Below are 21,840 nucleotides of genomic sequence, written 5' to 3' on the forward strand. Positions count from 1 at the left end.
TTTTTTTTTATTAACAAGTGATGCAACCATTCAGTATACAAGGGATTCTCTCTACAACACCCCCTTTTTTAGTTCAATAAAAGGCTATTTATCTTATTGATATAAATAAACTATTACAGTCATACATAATACGGAAACTATCAGGTAAGATTTATATTATAGTGCCCAGTTTATATGTTTTGGTGACCTTGGAGAAAGTATTCCTGAGTATGCAGAAAGTTCAGGGAAGCAGCTTCCAAAACTATAGAAATGACAGAGACAGTCTGAACCATTACCCAAAATTCCTCTATAACACTGAATCATCCATATTTAGCCTTCTGGAACAGAATATCTGACAGACTTTTCTGTGAAGCAGGAATCATGAAGGACTTGTCCACCTTTACCTTGCAAAGCTTGGTGGCTGATTTCCCTGTATCCATGTTTCATACTCTCAGTCGTTGAAGCTTAGCAAGTTTTTGCCCAGTAGCAGCTTGCCATATTTGAATCAAACCCCCTAAGATTCTTTGATGCTCATCATCTTCTTTGAAGTAAAAAGGGGTGCTGCCAGGAACTGACACATCTCATAGTCAGAAAAGCCTTAAAATATTGAGACATCTTAAAATGCCATATTCTATAGTTCTCTGAGGTTTTTGATGACCATCTATCTATGGTATATCTGAGTAGGAAACATTGCTTTGTTTCTAGCTATTTAATATCTCTTCAATCTTAGAAACTATTTTTAATAAATTAGTCTAATATCTAAAATGACAATAAGCTTGTTTGATTATTACCTTGCATTACTTCACTGTTCTAAACAGTATGTAGTAACAGCTTATTCAGGCCTAGAACTAAACTTTGTATTTTTAAATAAGCTGCATAGGTCCAATATCTTATACAACCGTTGAAATCTAATAGACAGTATGTTGTAATCAAGATAACCTTATTTTTTAAAATCATTATACAAAGATTTATAACAATGTAACTAAAATATAACTTCAATCCTGAAACAATATACAAAGGTCCATACCAATATAAGATTATTGGTTTATAGAATACTAATATTTTGGTGTAAGAGCAGATTCAATAATCTACCCCCTTTTCTCTTTATTTCTATATTTCCTATTATTTTTATATTATACCTATATCCTCTCCCTTCTCTTTGTCCTCTTCCCCCTATCTATCAAAGAAAGGATAGAGAAAAGAAAAAGAAAGAGAGAAATCCCTAAGTCTAATCTCTGATACCTTGAATTCTCCATGATCAAAACTAGTTTAACAACTTGCAACCAAAACCCCTACACAAAAACAGAGATAGATAATCCACTGAATCAACGATCATCCATCCATTCATTCACTCTGCTTTTTGGGAATGGGGTGATTTGGGGGTGTAGTTTTCCTTTTTTGGTGAGGGATCCCCAATGGACATTAGGAAAATGATAATGTCTTAAGAACACTAAATGTAACATTTGTTGTCTAAACTCTACATGCTGTGAAAATGTAAGCTTAAACATAATCCGGATTGGAACAGTCTGAAAGTCTGGACCATGTGAGCTAGTTGCTTTGACATTGTCCTGGAAGCATGTTTTGATGAAACAGCAATTAAGGCAGTCTGTGCTACTGGATCACTTGAGATACTTGTTTTGTCCTCATTGGTGTCTGGTCCTTTTGCTCTGAAAACACATGAATTTCACAGGGAATACAGATTTCTGTACTAACATATGTATGGAATGTGCAATGAGTGCAGGTCAGTTTTAAAGATGATTATCTGTTCTTTGTTTAAGCAAGTGAACACCATTTGCCTTTCTTAGTATAAACTCTATAACCAAACTGCACTGTAAGTCTCCATCTATGCCATAAGAAAGAATGACATGTCATAATAAGTCATGAGGGCTCTGTAGCCAACAAAAACGATTGGCTATGTATAGATATTAAAGTATCAGTTTCAGAGCTGTTCTCATGTAGAGGAATCAGTGCATACATTACCTTATTTGTTGATCTTGCTAGTCTCTTTCTCTCTGTTTGTAGCTAAGATCTTCAAGGGAACCACCCTACCATATCATCTTTTTATCAATTTGAATGGAATTCAGAAATTTTCTTCTTCTGTTGAAACAAGACCATTTTCTCTACACCAATTCAACACATTTCCTACCTTCCATTTTACATTATAATCTCTCTCTAGAGGCTTTTGTTGCCCCTTTCTGTTTATTAAGCATCTCTTTCTTTCTTTTTTTTTCCTTTGTTTTATTTGCATTTTCTTGTAATTCTTTTTTTTTTTTTGGTATTTTTTTTTATTACCTATTTTCCTCAATTACATTTCCAATGCTATCCCAAGAGTCCCCTGAAAGGACCCTGATATAGCTGTCTCTTGTGAGACTAGGCCGGGGTCTAGCAAACACATAAGTGGATGCTCACAGTCAGCTATTGGATGTATCACAGGGCCCCCAATGGAGGAGCTAGAGAAAGTATCCAAGGAGCTAAAGGGATCCGCAACCCTGTAGGTGCAACAACATTATGAACTAACCAGTACCCCGGAGCTCTTGACTCTAGCTACATACGTATCAAAAGATGGCCTAGTCAGCCATCACTGGAAATAGAAGCCCATTGGACACGCAAACTTTATAAGCATCTCTTTCTAAGACCTATTCCTGTATGCATTAAGCCTTTGATCTCTCTTGAGTTTTTTTGATTTATCAATTGAAGCAGCTCTTGTTTTGATATCTGGGTTTTTAATCCTAGTTTTGGAATCCTTTTGCTTAACTGTCTTGTGGATGAGTTTTTCTACTTTTGATCTGAAATGGCTGATTTGAATTTGATATCAGGATCTCTAGGTGCACTTCCCAACAAGAGGTTCCCTTGTTTTTCCCTTGCTGATCTATATTCATTAGTCCAGTGTCAGCCTTTGCCACATCTTCTTCATATTCCAGAAGGCTGGGGCAATCTTTTTAATTATCTCTACAGAAAACATTGTTCCTACAAATATCTTGTCAACAATCTTTAGATGACCTATGTTCAAGAAGCGTATGGTCACTCTTTACATATCTTCTACATTTCATAGCAAACTTTCTCATTGTCTTATTATTATAGAAGATTTTATGCTTAGGTACTGTTTACCTTCCTTTAGGGTATGATTTTATATTTCACTGCCAGCAGCAATGGGCTTTTTGTGCTGTAATTTTTCTGTCCAACCAGAACTGAATTGTGAATATTAAGCTTTATATCTACAGTAGTTTTAATCCATCATAAAGAGATATGGATTTGGCCCTTAAAAGTCTAAGAGCATTATTCCATGCAGTGTTAGCACTCCAAAAGCTAAAGATTCAACTAAAATTTGTCTAGCAGTTGGATGTGATATTGCTCTATATAGAGCTGTAGTTAATCTTTGTAAAACATGAGTGAAAGATTCAATTGAAACGATTCAGTTTGTCCCTGTTGTTCTGCTTTGTCTAAAGCATTTACAGATATTGTGGAACATTACTTTAGGACTGCATCATCAAGGATAATATGTACTCTCAATTCCGAATATGGACCTTCACCTAGTAATTGACCCTTAGCAATATCAATGCCTCTAGGCTTTTTCATTGCTCCAGGATTGAAGCCTTATCATTCCACCATGCCAGCCAATTTAATTGACTTTAGAATGGCTATTATCAAATCTCTGCAATAATTTAGAGTTATACAGCTATTTGTAGACCAGTTATTCAGTATCTGTTTGACATATGGTGAGTGTATGATAAACTCATCAAGGCTTCCTTAAATCCTACCATTTTAAGTCTTTTGTCTCTAAAGATTGTCACTCAAATTTTGGAAATTCCCATGGATTTCCCTCATCTCCTGCTAATTTCTTTATCAAGGCTTAGAAAACAATTTTAGGTTTCTTAACAGATATGGACTGCCATAAAGTCTTCTTACAAGGTGGTTTTGCATTTTCTGGCCCTCCTTCCACTGTCTCTATCTTAGCATCGATTTCAATATTATTTAGAACTTCTTTTTGTACATTTTCTTCTAAAACTTGTTTCCATTTTTATCCTCTTCTTTTTTCCTGCATCATTATAATCTTTGTATCTTTTTCATTCTTAATTATAAAGCTTTCTAATTTTTCTTCTACAGTTTGTTTCCAAAATTTGTGGGACGCCTGACTCGCCAGCAAGAAAGACACCACAATAGGATCCTTCTGCACACGTTTATTGGGCTGCGCACTGACTGTGTAGGCGAAAGACCCCGAGCCCTGGGCCTCTCACTCTTATATACTATCAGTTCCCATCCACTCACAGCAGGCCACATCACCTCACCAGGTACCCAGCTTCAGCTAATCAGGGCAGCAGGGGCATATCTCCACCAAAATGGCTTCGCCAGTAACCTGGTACACCTGCGCAGCTCTCACGATGTTTGTGGTTTATATGAGGAAGTCAGGTGCAAGTCATACGACTTAGCTGCAGTCCCTGGCGCCTTCTTGGGACTGCTGCCACACCTGCTCCCCACAAAAATTTATTTTTCTCCTTGTATCTCTGATACTTTAGCAGTGTTCTAAGTCTGATCTATAAATTTTTGTAAAATTTCCTCTAAAGCTTGTTTCTAAATTAGCATTTTCCTCAGTAAATTTTCCATCCGAAGTTTTTCCAAATTTTAATTTTCACATTTTTTATCTCAGATTTTTACCATTATATATTTATAGTCTGATCTATAAATTTTTGTAAGTTTTTCTAAAGCTTTCTCCTTTGAGAAGACTTATAAAGCCAGAATTGTAAAGGTAAAATTTGAGGATTATTGATGTGATAATAGTAATAATCAGTAATATGATCTCTCTTTTCTATTTCTATCTTGGAGCCATTTAAAGGGCATTAGACAAATACCAGAATCTCTGTGTTATTGTATCCCTCATCATTTTGTTGTTGTTGTTGTTGCTGCTGCCTACAATCTTTATTGGAATTATAGAAAAAGAATCCCCAAAAGTGAAAAAATACATTATGTATAAAACCACTTTCACTCAGGAGGAAGGTTCTGCTTGCCTCTTTAACACGCAGTGCCTTTAATTGTAGCTGCAGACTGTCCTGTTTGCTGTTGTCTGGCTTTCAGCCTGATTGTCAGCCTCAGCCTCCACATTTTCTGAAACTTCATTTCTACTGGAGACAGCATCCACACTTCCTCCATTCACCTCTGGCTTTTGTTTAGCTTTCTTTGCATCATCTTTCTGGCGACTCTCTTCCTCTGGTTTCCTCTTCTTTCTGACAAGATGGGAAAGATCAGTCACACAATTTGATGAGGAAGCTCCATCTGTTGGTCTTCTTCTGGCCATCACGGATACTGAGGCGTCAGCTCCTGGTGGAGTGCAACGCAAAGTAGAGCTCTCCACCAGATTAGCTTTCAGTGCCAGTTTAGCTACATTCCCACGCCAATGAGCTTCCTTTCCATCGTCTATCTTCTCTTGAACTTCAGGTAGCAGTTCTTTCAGCTCTTCAATTTCTTTCTCACAGTCAGTAATTGATCCTTCAGCCTCCTTCATCTGTCCATGTGGTATAGCCATTCTCTTCTCAATGACTTCAATAGATTTGCAAACTGTGCTACTGCCTCATCATACTGAGAGTTGTAACCATAGGCCAAACCCAACTGGTAGTGAGTCTCTGCCAGGAGACAATCTTCCAAATACTGTTCTTGCAGGCTCAGGCAAGCCTGAAATTCCTCCACAGCTTGGATATAATTCTCATACAGATTTTTCACTTGCTTAGTTAGAGTCATACCAAGATATCCTTTGCCATGTTTCCAAAAGGTTTCAGGACTTCATCCTTGGGCTGTTGGGCCCACAACAGGTTGGCCTATTTTCCCCCTGACTACCTGCTGTTCAGAGCCCCCTGTTCTCCACAGCAACAGCGTTTTTTCTAAGTAGAGGCCTCAGAAAACAAAACAGAACAAAAACAAAGAACAAACAAGCAAAAAACAAGCAAACAAAATAAAACCAAAAAAGTCTGCTATCCAAATTGCTTCCTTGTGATTTTCTTGTCCTTTTCAGCTATTTTGAAAAAACAAACAAACAAACAAACAAAAACCCTGCCCATTAAAAAAGAAAAGAAAAAGGAAAGGAAGAGAAGAGAAGGAAGAGAAGAGAAGGAAGAGAAGAGAAGGAAGAGAAGAGAAGAGAAGAGAAGAGAAGAGAAGAGAGGGGAGGGGAGGGGAGGGGAGGGGAGGGGAGGGGAGGGGAGGGGAGGGGAGGGGAGGGGAGGGGAGGGGAGGGGAGGGGAGGGGAGAGGAGAGGAGAAGAGAAGAGAAGAGAAGAGAAGAGAAGAGAAGAGAAGAGAAGAGAAGAGAAGAGAAGAGAAGAGAAGAGAAGAGAAGAGAAGAGAAGAGATCCATCTTCTCAGCTCTTTTACCCAGGCTCATTGTTGCTGCTGCTCTGGGAAGCTTTTCATATTTGGGGCCTGCCTTAGACTCCAGTCTGCTTTTGCTCTTTTGAAGAGACCAGGCCTCCTGCCTAGTTAGACTAACTTTTCCCTGCCTTTTACATGATTCTAGGTCTAATAACTAAATATAAAATTTAAACGTTCAGATTACATACCTTCCATATTGAATACCATCTATAAAAGCCAAAGTTTTCCTCCAGGCCCTAGGCTCTTGGAATAAGGACTCCAAGACTCAAATATATTTACAAATAGGTAGACCATAAGCTTTGGATAGTCTCTGATTAAATCATAACTTAATATTCCATATATTCTAAGCTAAGTTCTGCCAAAAAGGCTATCTCTGCTGAGTTCTCATGCTTCTGTTTTCCTCCATATTACTGGACAGATCCATGCCTGGCTCTATCTCAGAATCCTTTCAGCCTACTGTATGTCCCATCTTCTATTATACTCTCTCCTATCTGCCATTGGTTTGTGTGTGTGTGTGTGTGTTGTAGTTGTGTTTTTACTGACAAGTAATGAAACCATACAGTACATAAGAGATTCTCTCTATAACTGTAAGAGGCAGAAAGAAGTGAGGACACCAAGAAAAAAAGGCCTTCAAAATCAACATTACCAAAGGTCACAAGGCTTCATTGCTCTACTCCAGGTATGTAGGTAGGTAGATAGATAGATAGATAGATAGATACCAAGTTTAACATTTATATGAGATTCCTGAGTATGCAAGTCAGTAGATCTCTGATGATATTTGCTAGCTTTTGGATTTTTTTGTCTTCTGTTGTTTTGTTTTCTACAACTTTGATCTGATAATTCTGTTTTATCTTGTGTTTTACTATGTTATATTTTATTATCTCCTCTCAGAACCTTTTCTTTTCTATTGAAAGGCAGAACTGGAGTAGCTCAGGCTGGGAAAGGACTTGGTGAGGAACTGGGAGAAGTAGAAGGAGGGGAAATTGCAATGAGGATATATTATATAAGAAAAGAACCTATTTTTCATTGAAGGAAAAAAGGTCACAAAAGACACAACAGTTTCAGCCAGCACTTTTCCTGGGTACAGCAGTACAGACCCAACAGACAAGATGTATTTGTTGGTATAATAATAGCAAAACTGTTTATAGCAGTAAGAAGTCCCTATTTTTTTTTTTTTTGGTGCTGGAATTTTTTTTATTAATTTTTACAGATTTGCAGTAACATCATGTACTTTTTTTTTTCCATCCTCTAGATCTTGTACAGAGAAAGTACATACAAAAGTATTTTTGAATCATTAAGGAAATGATTTGTGTAAAGGTTACAAAATGAGTGAGAACATCATAACCAGGGAACAAAGTCAATTTCCTGTGACAAATATGTGACTGTGACAAGCATCCAACACTTCCAGTCCTCTCTCAAATCTGCTGACAACAGCCCCCTATTTCTTTTTTTTTAATAATTTTTATTACAAATTTTCTTCAATTACATTTCCAATGCTATCCCAAAAGTCCCCCATACTCCCCCCCACTTCCCTACCCACCCATTCCCATTCTTTTGGCACTGGCATTCCCCTATATTGGGGCATATAAAGTTTGCAAGTCCAATGGGCCTCTCTTTCCAGTGATGGCCTACTAGGCCATCTATCAATAAATATGCAGCTAGAGACAAGAGCTCCGGGGTACTGGTTAGTTCATCATGTTGTTCCAACTATAGGGTTGCAGATCCCTTTAGCTCCTTGGGTACTTTCTCTAGCTTCTCCTTTAGGAGCCCTGTGATACATCCAATAGCTGACTGTGAGCATCCACTCCTGTGTTTGCTAGGCCCCGGCATTGTCTCACAAGAGACAGCTATATTTGGATCCTTTCAGCAAAATCTTGCTAGTGTATGCAATGATGTCAGCTTTTGGAAGCTGATTATGGGATGGATCCCTGGATATGGCAGTCTCTAGATGGTCCATCCTTTCATCACAGCTTGAACCTTTGTCTCTGTAACTCCTTCCATGGGTGTTTTGTTCCCAATTCTAAGAAGGGGCATATTGTCCACACTTTGGTCTTCATTCTTCTTGAGTTTCATGCGTTTAGCAAATTGTATCTTATATCTTGGGTATCCTAAGTTTTGGGCTAATATCCACTTAGCAGTGAATACATATTGTGTGAGTTCCTTTGTGATTGTGTTACCTCACTCAAGATGATGCCCTCCAGGTCCATCCATTTGGCTAGGAATTTCATAAATTCATTCTTTTTAATAGCTGAGTAGTACTCCATTGTGTAAATGTACCATAATTTCTGTATCCATTCCTCTGTTGAGGGGCATCTGGGTTCTTTCTAGCTTCTGGCTATTATAAATAGGGCTGGTATGAACATAGTGGAGCATGTGTCCTTCTTACCGGTTGGGACATCTTCTGGATATATGCCCAGGAGAGGTATTGCTGGATCCTCCCGTAGTACTATGTCCAGTTTTCTGAGGAACCGCTAGACTGATTTCCAGAGTGGTTGTACAAGCTTGCAATCCCACCAACAATGGAGGAGTGTTCCTCTTTCTCCACATCCTTCCCAGCATCTGCTGTCACCTGAATTTTTGATCTTAGCCATTCTGACTGGTGTGAGGTAGAATCTCAGGGTTGTTTTGATTTGCATTTCCCTGATGATTAAGGATGTTGAACATTTTTTCAGGTGCTTCTCTGCCATTCGGTATTCCTCAGGTGAGAATTCTTTGTTCAGTTCTGAGCCCCATTTTTAAATGGGGTTATTTGACTTTATGGAGTCCACCTTCTTGAGTTCTTTATATATATTGGATATTAGTCCCTTATCTGATTTAGGATAGGTAAAGATCCTTTCCCAATCTGTTGGTGGGTTTTTTTGTCTTATTGATGGTGTCTTTTGCCTTGCAGAAGATTTGCAGTTTCATGAGGTCCCACTTGTCAATTCTTGATCTTACAGCACAAGCCATTGCTGTTCTATTCAAGAATTTTTCCCCTGTGCTCATATCTTCAAGGCTTTTCCCCACTTTCTCATCTATAAGTTTCAGTGTCTCTGGTTTTATGTGAAGTTCCTTGATCCACTTAGACTTGACCTTAGTACAAGGAGATAGGAATGGATCGATTCACATTCTTCTACAGGTTAACAACCAGGTGTGCCAGCACCATTTGTTGAAAATGCTGTCTTTCTTCCACTGGATGTTTTTAGCTCCCTTGTCGAAGATCAAGTGACCGTAGGTGTGTGGGTTCATTTCTGGGTCTTCAATTCTATTCCATTGGTCTATTTGTCTGTCACTATACCAGTACCACACAGTTTTTATCACAATTGCTCTGTAGTAAAGCTTTAGGTCAGGCATGAAGATTTCACCAGAGGTTCTATTATCCTTGAGAAGAGTTTTTGCTATCCTAGGTTTTTTGTTATTCCAGATGAATTTGCAGATTGCACTTTCTAATTCCTTGAAGAATTAAGTTGGAATTTTGATGGGGATTGCATTGAATCTGTAGATTGCTTTTGGCAAGATAGCCATTTTTACAATGTTGATCCTGCCAATCCATGAGCATGGGAGATCTTTCCTTCTTCTGAAATCTTCTATAATTTCTTTCTTCAGAGACTTGAAGTTTTTATTATACAGATCTTTCACTTTCTTAGTTAGAGTCACACCAATATATTTTATATTATTTGTGACTATTGAGAAGGGTGTTGTTTCCCTAATTTCTTTCTCAGCCTGTTTATTCTTTGTGTAGAGAAAGGCCATTGATTTGTTTGAGTTAATTTTACATCCAGCTACTTCACCGAAGCTGTTTATCAGGTTTAGGAGTTCTCTGGTGGAATTTTTAGGGTCACTTATATATACTGTCATATCATCTGCAAAAAGTGATATTTTGACTTCATCTTTTCCAATTTGTATCCCTTTGATCTCCTTTTGTTGTCGAATTGCTCTGGCTAGGACTTCAAGTACAATGTTGAATAGGTATGGAGAAAGTGGACAGCCTTGTCTAGTCACTGATTTTAGAGGGATTTCTTCAAGCTTCTCACCATTTACTTTGATGTTGGCTACTGGTTTTGCTGTAGATTGCTTTTATTATATTTAGGTATGGGCCTTGAATTCCTGATCTTTCCAAGACTTTTATCATGAATGGGTGTTGGATCTTGTCAAATGCTTTTTCTGCATCTAATGAGATGACCATGTGGTTTTTGTCTTTGAGTTTGTTTATATACTGGATTACGTTGATGGATTTCCATATATTGAACCATCCCTGCATCCCTGGGATGAAACCTACTTGGTCAGGATGGATGATTGTTTTGATGTGTTCTTGGATTAGGTTAGCAAGGACTTTATTGAGGATTTTTGCATCAATATTCATAAGGGATATTGGTCTGAAGTTTTCTATCTCTGTTGGGTCTTTTTGTGGTTTAGGTATCAGAGTAATTGTGGCTTCATAGAATGAGTTGGGTAGAGTACCTTCTGTTTCTATTTTGTGGAATAGTTTGTGAAGAACTGGGATTAGATCTTCTTTGAAGGTCTGATAGAACTCTACACTAAACCCATCTGGTCCTGGGCTTTTTTTGGTTGGGAGACTATTAATGACTGCTTCTATTTCTTTGGGGGATATAGGGCTGTTTAGATCATTAACCTGAACTTGATTCAACTTTGGTACCTGGTATCTCTCTAGGAACTTCTCCATTTCATCCAGTTTCTCCAGTTTTTTTGAGTATAGCCTTTGGTAGAAGGATCTGATGATGTTTTGGATGTCTTCAGGATCTGTTGTTATGTCTTCTTTTTCATTTCTGATTTTGTTAATTAGAATGCTTTCCCTGTGCCCTCTAGTGAGTCTGGCTAAGGGTTTATCTATCTTGTTGATTTTCTCAAAGAACCAGTTCCTTGATTGGTTGATTCTTTGAACAGTTCTTCTTGTTTCCACTTGGTTGATTTCGCCCCTGAGTTTGATTATTTCCTGCCATCTACTCCTCTTGGGTGAATTTGCTTCCTTTTGTTCTAGTGCTTTTAGGTGTGTTGTCAAGCTGCTAATGTGTGCTCTCTCTAGTTTCTTTTTGGAGGCACTCATAGCTATGAGTTTCCCTCTTAGAAATGCTTTCATTGCGTCCCTTAAGTTTGGGTATGTTGTGGCTTCATTTTCATTGAACACTAAAAAGTCCTTAATTTCTTTCTTTATTCCTTCCTTGACCAAGGTATTATTGAGAAGAGTTTTGTTCGGTTTCCACGTGAATGTTGGCTTTCTATTACTTATTTTGTTATTGAAGATCAGCCTTAGTCCATGGTGATCTGATAGGATGCATGGGACAATTTCAATATTTTTGTATCTGTTGAGGCCTGTTTTGTGACCAATTATGTGGTCAATTTTGGAGAAGGTACCATGAGGTGCTGAGAAGAAGGTATATCCTTTTGTTTTAGGAAAGAATGTTCTGTAGATATCTGCCAGATCCAGATGATTCATAACTTCTGTTAGTTTCACTGTGTCCCTGTTTAATTTCTGTTTCCATGATCTGTCCATTGGTGAAAGTGGTGTGTTGAAGTCTCCCACTATTATTGTATGAGGTGCAATGTGTGCTTTGAGATTTACTAAAGTTTCTTTAATGAATGTGGCTGCCTTTGTATTTGGAGCATAGATATTCAGGATTGATAGTTCCTCTTGGAGGATTTTACCTTTGATGAGTATGAAGTGCCCCTCCCTGTCTTTTTTGATGACTTTGGGTTGGAATCAATATTATCAGATATTAGAATGGCTACTCCAGCTTGTTTCTTCATACCATTTGCTTGGAAAATTGTTTTCCAGCCTTTCATTTTGAGGTAGTGTCTATGTTTTTCTCTGAGATGAGTTTCCTGTAAGCAGCAAAATGTTGGGTCTTGTTTGTGTAGCCAGTTTGTTAGTCTATGTCTTTTTATCGGGGAGTTGAGTCCATTGATATTAAGAGATATTAAGGAAAAGTAATTGTTGTTTCCTGTTATTTTTGTTGTTAAAGTTGGCATTCTGTTCTTGTGGCTGATTTCTTTTAGGGTTGTTGAGGGATTACCTTCTTGTTGTTTCTAGGGCATGGTTCCCGTCCTTGTATTGTTTTTTTTTTTTTTTTTTTTTCCTGTTATTATCCTTTGAAGGGCTGGATTCGTGGAGAGATAATGTGTGAATTTGGTTTTGTCGTGGAATACTTTGGTTTCTCCATCTATGTTAATTGAGAGTTTGGCTGGGTATAGTAGCATGGGCTGGAATTTGTGTTCTTTTAGTGTCTGTATAACATCTGTCCAGGATCTTCTGGCTTTCATAGTCTCTGGTGAAAAATCTGGTCTAATTCTGATAGGCTTGCCTTTATATGTTACTTGGCCTTTTTCTCTTACTGCTTTTAGTATTCTATCTTTATTTAGTGCATTTGTTGTTCTGATTATTATGTGTCGGGAGGTATTTCTTTTCTGGTCCAGTCTATTTGGAGTTCTGTAGGCTTCTTGTATGTTCATGGGCATCTCTTTCTTTAGATTTGGGAAGTTTTCTTCTATAATTTTGTTGAAGATGTTTGCTGGTCCTTTGAGTTGAAAATCTTCATTCTCATCCACTCCTATTATCCATAGGTTTGGTCTTCTCATTGTGTCCTGTATTTCCTGGATGTTTTGAGTTAGGATCTTTTTGCATTTTACATTTTCCTTGATTGTTGTGCCGATGTTCTCTATGCAATCTTCTGCACCTGAGATTCTCTCTTCCATCTCTTGTATTCTGTTGCTGATGCTCGCATCTATGGTTCCAGATTTCTTTCCTAGGGTTTCTATCTCCAGTGTTGCCTCATTTTGGGTTTTCTTTATTGTGTCTACTTCCCTTTTTAGGTCTAGTATGGTTTTGATCATTTCCATCATCTGTTTGGATGTGTTTTCCTGTTTTTCTTTAAGGACTTCTACCTGTTTGATTGTGTTATCCTGTTTTTCTTTAAGGACTTGTAACTCTTTAGCCATGTTCTCCTGTAATTCTTTAAGTGAGTTATTAAAGTCCTTCTTGATGTCCTCTACCATCATCATGAGATATGCTTTTAAATCCAGGTCTAGCTTTTCAGGTGTATTGGGGTGCCCTGGACTGGGCGAAGTGGGATTGCTGGGTTCTGATGATGGTGGGTGGTCTTGGTTTCTGTTAGTAAGATTCTTACGTTTACCTCTCGCCATCTGGTAATCTCTGGAGTTGTTATAGTTGTCTCTGTTTAGAGATTGTTCTTCTGGTGATTCTGATTACCGTCTATCAGCAGACCTGGGAGACAGGCTCTCTCCTCTGAGTTTCAGTGGTTAGAGCACTCTCTGCTGACAAGCTCTCCTCTTAAAGGGAAGGTGTACAGATATCTGGTGTTTGGACCTCCTCCTGGCCGAAGAAGAAGGCCCAAAACAAGACCTTTCCCAGATGCTGTGTTGCTTTTGCAGGTCACAGAAGCTGTCAGCTTCTGTGGTGCACACTCTCACCTGTGCAGACTAAGTTCCTAAGTTCGGTGGAGTCCTGGATCCAAGATGGTGCTCCCTGCTCCTGAGGCAGAGGGCTCCCGTGCAGGGCAGACCACTGTCTTCCGGCTGGGAGGGTGCCGGATGTCTGTGGCCCCAAAAGGGTGCTGCCTCAGCAGCTCTGTGGCTCCCGCCTGTCCCAGAAGCTTTCTGCCTCTGTGGTGCACACTCTCACCTGTGGAGACTAAGTTCCTAAGTTCAGTGGAGTCCCGGGTCCAAGATGGCCCTTCCATGCAGGGCGGACCACTGTCCTCCAGCTGGGAGGGTGCCTGATGTCTGCGGCCCCAAAAGGGTGCTGCCTCAGCGGCTCTGTGGCTCCCGCCTGTCCCAGAAGCTGTCTTCCTCTGTGGTGCTCACTCTCACCTGTGCAGACTAAGTTCCTAAGTTCGGAGGAGTCCCGGAACCAAGATGGCGCTCCGGTGCAGGGCGGACCACTGTCCTCAGGCTGCCAGGCTGGTTTTCTACTACCCTAACTAATGCAGTCTCAGGTCCCGCGCGCAATTGGATTGGAGCAGAAGCTGTGTTCCACTCACCAGAAGTCCCAAGATCCTGTGGCGGGTGTTATGGGTAGCTGGCGAGTGTCAGCTGACCCTGCGCCCTAGCTACCCAGGTGCTGTTCTGACCGGAAGAGACTTGTGTCCCTACTCAGGCCGGTTTTCTGCTTCCCCAACCAAAGCAGTCTCGGGTCCTGCGCGATTGGACTGGAGCAGAAGCTGTGTTCCACTCACCAGAAGTCTCAAAATCCTGTGGCGGGTGTAGTGGATAGCTGGCGGGTGTCAGCTGACCCTGCGCCCTAGCTACCCCAGTGCAGGTCAGACCGGAAGAGAGTGAAGTCAGTCTTTTGATTGAATTTTTGAGCCTCTTCGCAAGACAGAACTCATGCCTGCTAATATAACTATACTATCTTATCCACAGCTAGGAAGCCAGAGCCTTAGGGGAAAATCAATTAAAGCTGCTTTGCTGAATGGTCATGTTATCAAACTTTCTATTACATATTATGGCTTTATTTGAAAGATCTTGTTGCCTACATTCCTGATCTGACAAGCCTCTTATGGCAGAGGATAGTAGTGAAGTGGTTAATGTTGAAACTCATAACTGTTCAGTGTGCTAACAAATAATTCGCTTGAGTACAGAGGCCTAGGTGGAGGTTTTTATAAACCTCCTTCCCAAGGCTTAGTAAACACTATGGAAAGGGAGACCAAAGAATCTGATAGCTAGAAGACAGGTAGAAGTGTTACAAAATGCTGGTCTCTGCATATGAGTTGGCTATTACCTATAGAAACTCCTAACAGCTGTGGTCAAAACATACAGCAGAGAGAAGGGAAGAAGTAATATTGCTCCACCCCCACCTGAAGAGTTAGAGGAGGAGTTGATGCCTGTTGAGGAAGGAAAAGTCACTTTTCTTTGGGGGTTAACCATAGGTAGATTTCTCATACTCCAGTGGGTGAAGTCATGCAATTTTCACCTGAGCAACACTAATTGGACTTAGTGGGTTATAAAAATATTAAAAAAAAAAACATGAACATAAGATTGTAAGGGTGAAATGTTGATAAAGCTGAGGAGACTTGGAAGAAGGGAATATTGGGTGGATATAAGCACAATATATTGTATATGACCATGAAAATTTCAAAGGATAACATATAATAAAATATAAGAAGTCTCTTTATGGAGTGAAAATAAAACAAAACAGTTAACTAAAATTTATCAAAATTTAATATACTGCACATTTTAGTGAAGCCAGTATTTGATCTACGACTACAGAATGAAAATAATTCAAAAGAAGGACTATGACAGATGCAAGTCTGAGTTCAGAGAGCTTTTTATTATGCTTTTTACTACTATCATAATATAAGAGGATAGTTACAGGCAGAGATTGGTTTTCAAAGATTGAAAGAGCTGAGCATGGACTAATCACAGAGCTGGGATATGGTTCTATTTTTGAGAATTTATATAAGTTTTTCTGTGTAGGTTCTGTCTCTCCCATGTCACCAGCAAGTCAGAAAGATTTTGTTTTGTTTCCCATTGTTACTACTTTTTTTTATGCGTTAATCTCTGAAATTCACCCTGTACCCCATTTCTCACCCTCCTACCACAATCTCTTAATATATTCCCTGAAACTTCTTTGAAATGTATAAGGTAATAATAATCTGTGTTCTACAGATTCTTCCATACTATTTAAGGGCATTAACTCTGCCTAAAAGTTACAAAGAGTTTCTCTTTAGTCAATAGGTTGGAGAGAAGTCTCCATTTTATGAACAGATCTTTTGGCCTGCACCTTGTTGGAAATCTTGGTGCTACAAACAACCTGCAACAATGGTTTCCAGTTTATTTTAGTAAACATATTTTAAGTTTAGTTTACAAGGGCCAAAAGTACAATCTATAATCAAAAGTATAAACTTTTGTCTTCTGGAGACAAGGGGTACAGCTCCTACTGTAGCCAAAGAGAGGACCTAGTTTTGACCTTTATACATCTTAGAGTAGAGATATGAGTTACCCTTAACCATCTCCTTTAATTTCATTAAACTTTTTTTTTAAAAAATTGTGTTTTATTAATCCAAAAGCAACATGTTTTTTTGTAAGCATTTCACATTCTGCCTGTGCCTCATTTTTGTATCAGAGAATCAAAGCTTTACTCTTGTGCTTGATAACAACTCTAGAATTCTCCTGTGTATATAGTAGTACAAAAACATGGGGCATAGTTATCCATAAATGTTAAAAGTTCATATATAAATAAAACTTCCATATGTTCCTACCCAGGCATATTCATTTTAATGCTGGTTATCCACATTAGGATTCCAAACTTAGTAGTGTCAGGTAGATCTGGAGTCAAATCTTTCTTTTCTTTATAAAGAGAATGTGACAAGGAGGTTTTAGAAAAGACCTGAAGTTGATGAGGCATCCAGAAATTCAATTTTTTTTCTTTGGTATAATTTAAAAGTAAGCATGGAGAAGATATATACAGTAAATATCTTACACTCTTTAGAAATTTAAAGGAAATTTCAATGTGACCCCCAAGAAGAATCTAGAGTCCTTTAAAGAGTGTCCTGTAGGTGACCCCAGACACAAATGTATTTATAAAAAATATATATGGAAAGTCTATGGGGTGAAGAATATTGGGTTCTATATTCTCCAAGCCCTATAGAAGAGCAATGGTTTTGTACTAGGAAATAGTGTTTTCATACTAGGAAAAATGGTGATATTTTGGGGAGCTTGAAAGTCCACACAGTTGAAAACACATGTCAGGAGACTAAATTGAGAAGAACACTTTAGGTAGAACTTGTTGAGGCTCTATGCTATCAAAATGCCATTATTTGGTAGAGGTGTGCAAAAGGCTTGTCCCCACTACTGTTGATTGTAAGATGAATTTCAAGTGTGAGTTCTCATTATTCTTTTTGACCTTTTGTTTCCCTCTAGGTCAATGATATGACCCATAAAAGAAGCTTTCCAATTTGGGTAATCAAGCCATGGGGCACGTCCCACTAAGCTATAGATGGTTTCACATACAGTAGATAATAAAACTTATAGTTCCTTAAGGAGGACCATTTCCTCCATATGGACCAGGTGTCATGTAAGGAACAGTTGTTTCTCAAGAGGTTATTGTACCTTAAGACCAAGCCAGCAATCACAGGAGTTGATGCAGTCTGCCTTTGTTTAAAGTCAGAATCAGGAGAAGTCTTATTTCTCTAAATGGGGGAAAATAAAAGCAAGAGAAATGGAATTAAGGTTTAGTATCATGATTCCTAGGGAGCCACAGGAAGCCATGACACTGGGCAGACACCCAAGTCAACTGTACCAATTATCATGTTTTCTAAGAAAAGTTGGAGGGATCCTACCAGGTCACAGATGTGTTTTCCTCTAGTAGAAGTAACAGGTTTTTTTTCCTGGTGCTATGAATCAACTGTCAACTCCCAGCTATTTGGCAGCCTTGTTGGTGCTCAGGACCCCGGGTAGATACTCTTCCTTTTTCCAGATTTAGGGAGGACATGATTTCCAGAGATTACTACCTTTGCTGGCATATCATTTGCACTCTATGATATAACATTACTCCCATTTTTCTGTGGCACTTCCTGAAATTCAGTTAGGTCAATATATGTGGGGGGTGGTCATTTGATAGCCCTCTAAGTTCAAGGCCATAGCTAGTTTGAAGAGGCCCTTCCATATACACACATATGGTTTGAGTTTGGTGTTAGATTTTGGAGCTGTTTTAAGTAGAATAGGTGGTGACAAATGATAATTTAGGCATTTTTCAGAGTTCTCTTGGCAAAATATTATTATGACCATAATAGTAAGGCCCATCATTTCCAAGTGTCCAATGTCTATGGTCTCAAAGCAAAATGCAGGGAACATTTCATTCTTAGAACCTTAGTCATACTTTGAGTCAACCGTGATTTCAAAAATATTCCCATGTGACTCTGTAAGTAGTTTGTGAGGTAAGAATTGAGTATAATTATTTAAAGACAGAAAGACAGTCTTTGCTAATCCAGTGGCCTCATTAGTGTTAAGGAGAAACAGCTCTATCAAGACAGTGACTATATGTGGTGTCTAAAATCATCAAATATTTGAAGCCAATCCATGTCTCCATGTATGAGTATAGTCTGTTGTCAGTTCCCACCTGAATAAATGCCTCTACTCTGGACTGTTTCTAGGAATGGAGAGGAGAAGACAGGCCATACTTGCTATGTGCATGAAGAGTACAGTTCTAGAACATGTTATCTACTGTGATGGTTAATCCATGTCCAACAACAGTCAAGTTACTATTTCTGGAGCTAGAGGGGCAGATTTCTCTCCAAGTAGAATGAATAATAAATTTTCTTAACTCTCTTTCACAGGAAAAATGCATACTATTTTCTTCACAGATCCATGACTTCCTTTAGGTCCCTTTTGTTATAGAGACATTCCTTCTCCTGGGGCATATACTTTAGCTCTAGAAAATTTGTTTTGACAGGAAACACAGTCATCTGTGCCAAGGTAGAATTGGGATTTGAAGGCTTGGTTACTCTTTCTGACTGACCGTTGTATACCCTTCCTTACATTTATGTTTACATATAGCTGTTCACATCAGCAAACTATATACCCTCTATTTATCTAGGAACTGGTGAACCAAGTCAGGCTGACTAGAACAGATTGAGGAGATCCTCTCTGTATACAAGTGTCTTAGTTACTTTTCTTTTATTATGAAGAGACACCATTAAGCAACTTATAAAAGAAAACATGTAGTTTTTGGCTTGCTTCCATTTTCAGAGGGTGAGTCCAGATTATCATTATGGCAAGTGTGACAGCAGGCAGGCATAGTGCTGATGCAAGAAGCTGAGACCTTAGATCTTATCTGCAAGTTGTGGACAGAGAGAGAGAAAAAGAGAGAGAGAAAGGGGGAGAGAGAGAGAGAGAGAGAGAGAGAGAGAGAGAGAGAGAGAGAAAGAGAGAGAGAGAGAGAGAGAGAGAGAGAAAGAAGAAGAAGAAGAAGAAGAAGAAGAAGAAGAAGAAGAAGAAGAAGAAGAAGAAGAAGAAGGAGGAGGAGGAGGAGGAGGAGGAGGAGGAGGAGGAGGAGGAGCAGAAGAAGAAGGAGCAGCAGCAGCAGCAGCAGCAGAAGAAGAAGAAGAAGAAGAAGAAGAAGAAGAAGAAGAAGAAGAAGAAGAAGAAGAAGAAGAAGAAGGAGGAGGAGGAGGAGGAGGAGGAGGAGGAGGAGCAGAAGAAGAAGGAGCAGCAGCAGAAGAAGAAGAAGAAGAAGAAGAAGAAGAAGAAGAAGAAGAAGAAGAAGAAGAAGAAGAAGAAGAAGAAGAAGAAGAAGAAGAAGAAGAAGAAGAAGAAGAAGAGGAGGAGGAGGAGGAGGAGGAGGAGGAGGAGGAGGAGGAGAGAGACTGGGTTTGGCTTGGGCTTTTGAAACATAAAGCATATACCCAGTGATATATCTTCTCCAAGAAGGCAACATCAAATTCCCAAAACCATTCCACCAACTGAAGACTGAACACTCAAATATACTAAAATATATGAGCCCATGGGCCCATTATTATTCAAACCACCACAAGTGTACCAGATCTGAAGAAGTTTATGTGGACACAATTGAAGCAGAAATTAGGCTGTCATGATTTGATAATTGCCTCTGAATTGTCTAGGAGAAGTGTTTGATATTTTGTAAATTTACTCCCAGTTAATCATAGGTGCCTATATGGAATACTAATGGGGTGTAAGGAACTTTAATAGTTTCCCCTAAGAAAGCTAAGAAGCCTTTTTAACAAGAGTGCTGAGACAGACAGAGGATAGTACTGCTCACATGCTACAACTTGTATTTTGTTTAATAGGGTAGATGACTTGACCATGTCTCTAGAGCCAATATCCAAACAGCAAGGACTCATTTTATGCCACACTGACCAGGAGAGGCTTAAGAGACTAGACATTCATAGTTATTGGCTTTTGTAAGAGCTGGTTTTATTTGGTTACTAAAATTGCTCCAGATGAGCATCCTAGTTAAGTAGCTCAGAGTCTGGAACTTGTTAAGCTCACTGAAAGATTTTGCCATAAACCTGGAACTGAGAATCCAGGTTGAAAAATAAATGCAGCAGTTTTCCAAAAGGATCAAAACTGTCACTTTGGTTAAACAATGTCAATGGTGGCTCTAATTTGAGATGGAGACAGCTGTACTTTAGTAATCAAACATATCTCTAATATTTACTTGTCGTCCAGTTATTTGGGCATTTTCCTGGGACATCAAATAGTCTCAAGAGTCTGTTTTGGTTTGGAATTTCCCTGTTAGAGCTGCATATCAAAATATCAAACATATTTTAATGTACCTTTCTGTAGTGAAATAGTCTCTAAGATCATTCTATGATGCCCTAGCTTAAAGGAAACGGGTGCTCCTTCATCTTCAAATATAAGGCTGATGAGCTCCAGTGGTTTGCTCATCCTGTTCAAAAGAGAGCATGTACTAAAAATTAGGGAGTAAAGGTACCCTTTAGGTATAACACTCTGTGACATTTAAGGACCTGAGAATGCCATGGCTTTTTGGCTTTCCTAAAGTGCTGCACCCTCTAAATACTATAGACAGACTGGAAAGGGATGTTTCTTCATTTAGGGTAATTTACATTCTCTCCTTAATTTATGCTATTAGTCATTGGGATAACACCTTAGAATTTAAATGGATTTTGGTTGTACAGGCAGTTTGTGCTCAACTGGAGATCTTTGCATCACAAGTAGTTAAATCTGCTTTTGTTAGGATCTTTTGGAGGACTTTAGATGCTAAGTACCTGGAATGTAAGGACATTCCAAAACTGTAGGATTACTCATATACTGCCTAATATGCTTCTTCCCCACAGGGTAGAATGGCACTCAGCAACACCCAGAAGTGTATGATTAAAAATATGGCCTTCATTTAACAGGTTACTGGGAGGAACAAACTTCACCTTTTATCCCCACCATCCCTAGATATTCATCAAACCCCAGGTAAAGGTCCTTTGACTATCCTCCCTTTCTCCTGCTAGGCCCTCTTATCTCATTACCATTCCCCTTACCACAGACCTAGATACATTTCACTATGATGTTCTGCTCAATTAGTTGCCATGGCTACCAGACTAAGATAATCTCTAGTCCAAAATGGTGATCTTGCTATGCCTGGAAGAAAAAAAAAAAAGGCCACATTACAACACACTTAATCTCTAATCTCCTTTTTAAATATCCATTTCATTATTTTGATTGCCAAAGCAATTTCTTTCTTTCTTTTTTTTTTTTTTTTTTTTTTTTCTGGAACTCCCCTAAGGGAGTTTCTATTTATTTATTTATTTATTTATTTATTTATTTATTTATTTATTTATTTGATATTTTCTTTATATACATTTCAAATGCTATCCCAAAAGTTTCCTATACCCTCCCTCTGCCTTGCTCCCCTACCCACCCACTCCTGCTTCTTGGCCCTGGCATTCCCCTGTATTGGGGCATATAAAGTTTGCAATACCAAGGGGTCTCTCTTCCCAGTGATAGCCGACTAGGCCATCTTCTGCTACATATGCAGCTAGAGATATGAGCTCTGGGGGTACTGGTTAGTTCATATTGT

At 38.9% G+C, this 21,840-nt stretch overlaps 1 pseudogene; it reads right to left on the bottom strand.

Annotated features, from left to right (window-relative positions):
- Positions 1-4,986: 4,986 nt before the first annotated feature.
- Positions 4,987-5,709, bottom strand: LOC110295629 (nuclear autoantigenic sperm protein pseudogene; annotated as a pseudogene).
- Between the last annotated feature and the right edge of the window lie 16,131 nt (positions 5,710-21,840).

This window comes from Mus caroli, unplaced genomic scaffold, assembly GCF_978045245.1.
Source record: "Mus caroli unplaced genomic scaffold, Mus_caroli_1 scaffold_7, whole genome shotgun sequence".
Classification (NCBI taxonomy): domain Eukaryota; kingdom Metazoa; phylum Chordata; class Mammalia; order Rodentia; family Muridae; genus Mus; species Mus caroli.